The sequence below is a fragment of the Hipposideros armiger genome, unplaced genomic scaffold (assembly GCF_001890085.2).
Source record: "Hipposideros armiger isolate ML-2016 unplaced genomic scaffold, ASM189008v1 scaffold_70, whole genome shotgun sequence".
Lineage (NCBI taxonomy): Eukaryota > Metazoa > Chordata > Mammalia > Chiroptera > Hipposideridae > Hipposideros > Hipposideros armiger.
In genome coordinates this window covers 4,590,997-4,593,238 of record NW_017731420.1, presented here as the reverse complement: position 1 = coordinate 4,593,238, position 2,242 = coordinate 4,590,997, and the positions used below count along the sequence as shown (strand labels likewise).

Genomic DNA, 2,242 nt, shown 5'->3' with positions numbered 1-2,242 from the left:
GGGAAGTTTAAGTCATTTTTATAAATAGGTTTTCGATTCCTTACTCTCTCTCTTCTCCTTCTGGAACCCCTATGATGTGAATGTTGGTACGCTTGATGTTGTCTCAGAGGCCCCTAAAATTGTCCTCATTTTTTAGAATTCTTTTCTTTTTTGCTGTTCTGATTAAGTATTTTCACTACATTGTCTTCCAAATCGCTGGTTCGATCCTCTGCTTCATCCAATTTGCTGTCAGTTTCATTTAATTTATTCTTCATTTCAGCTATTATAGTCTTCATTTCTGACTGGTACTTTGATGTGGTTTCTATCTCCTTTTCTCTGTTTACTATCTCTTTGTTGAAGTTCTCACTGAGTTTATATATTCTTCTCCTAAGTTCATTGAGCATCCTTTATAGCCATTGTTTTGAACTCTGTATCTGGTAGATTTCTTGCCTCCATTTTATTTAGTTCTGTTTCTGGAATTTTGTCCTGTCCTTTCATTTGGAACATGTCTTTGTCTCCTCATTTTGTCTGCCTCCCTGTGTTTGTTTCAATATATTAAGTAGATCTGCTACATCTCTCAGTCTTGGCAGGGTGGCTTATATAATAGGTGTCCTCTGAGGCCCAGTGGCATAGTCTTCCTGGACAACTGAGCTGGGTGCTCCAGGGGTGTCCTTGGTGTAGGTTGTGTGTGCCTTTCTATTGTAATTGAGCCTTGATTGCTGTTGTTATTTCAGTGGGTGGAATTGACCCTCAGGCTGACTGGCTGTGAGGACTGCCTATAACTATAGTGGATTAGCTGTTGTGTAGGGCCTGAACCTATGGAGTGGGATTAGCTTTAGCAGGGCCCTGTTGCCTACTGAGTCTACCCTTTTGGCATGTTTTTTGTGGAGCTAATTGGGTGGTGCTAATTCTGGTGTAGTCTGAAGCTGGTCACTGGGTGTATTTGCTCTGGGTCCTCTTGGGAGGGGCTCCAGTGCAGGCCCAGGTCAGCTGCTGCCTATGCACAGCCTGGTGCCACCTGGTAGAAGCTACAAAGTGATCTGTGGTTGATAGATGCCTGTGCTGGCCTGGAGGTTTCTTGGAGAGGCTATTCTACAAACTGACACCAGCTACCAGTAGCGCTTGGCTGGGAGGCACTAGCAAGAGGTACAGGGCATGCTGAGGCCAGCCACTGCTTGTTTGGGGTTTGTGGACCTTTCAGAGATTTTAGGAAAGTCTGCAGCATTGGCTCAGGCTGGCTGCTTTTGTGGATTAGCCTCTGAAAGAGGTTTGGCTCAGCACATGAATTGGGTGGGGTGAGGTCTCAGAGAATCACCAGGGTGGGGTAAGAGCAGAGGTATCCAGGTTAATAGAGACTCAAATATGGTGCCCAACTACACCTGCAAACTGTGTTAGGGGAGGGTTCAACAAAGGAACAAAATGGTGGTGAGAGCTGCCCTTCTAGCCCTCGCCCTGAAGCCAGATAGTTCAGTTCATCTTCATATATCTTTTTGGGCTACTCCCTAGCACTGCAGCCCAGAGCAAGTGTGGCAGTCAGTGAGTAAGTTCATGCATGAGCCCTTTAAGAGCAATGCCTGGGACACCAGTAGCCCTCCATCTCACCCAGACAGAATCCCTACTGATTTTCACAGCCAGATGTTGTGGGGATTCCTCCTCCTGGCACTGATACCCTGATCTGGGGAGCTCTGTGTGGGGCTGAGACCCCTTGCTCTTCAGTGGAGGGGACCTCTGCAGCTAAGGTATCCCTCCTGATTCTTAACTGCCACCCATGGTATATGACTAGTCCATTTCTCATCTCTGCTCATACCAGTCTCCATGTGGCTTCTTTTATATCCTTAGTTATAAAAGTTCTGTTCAGCTAGTCTTCAGGTTGTTCTCAAGGGTTCTATAATTTAGATGTTCTATAATTCAGTTATAATTTTGATGTGGTCATGGGAGGAGGTGAGCACAGCATTTACCGACTCTGCCATCTTGACTGGAAGTCCTCTGCCTATTTTCTTTCAGATCATCTCAACTTTGCACGCTTGGGACCACCCATTTGTGACAATCATAAAGTAAGTATACATTTTAATTTTTCTTTCAATCAGCTGTAAATGGAAATTGCAGTTTTGTTCAGTAGTTTTCAGAAGATAGAGTTTTATTCAAGTATTTTATCAGTGAATAGTAGCATAATGAATGGAAATTTCATATATAATAAAAGATGTTAATGCTCCCCCAACCTTTAAAATTTGCAAAAAAGAAAATGGATGGAAAAGAAATAAAT

General features: G+C 43.8%; 1 long non-coding RNA gene across 2 annotated transcripts in view; it reads left to right on the top strand.

Annotated features, from left to right (window-relative positions):
* The window catches only part of LOC109382804 (uncharacterized), a 278,663-nt gene extending 276,629 nt beyond the window's left edge, over window positions 1-2,034 (top strand). For both annotated transcript variants that reach the window (XR_002123986.1, XR_002123987.1), the window contains exon 3: window positions 1,984-2,034. This is a non-coding gene — a long non-coding RNA (uncharacterized LOC109382804). The remainder of the gene's footprint in view (window positions 1-1,983) is intronic.
* The last annotated feature ends 208 nt before the right edge of the window (window positions 2,035-2,242 follow it).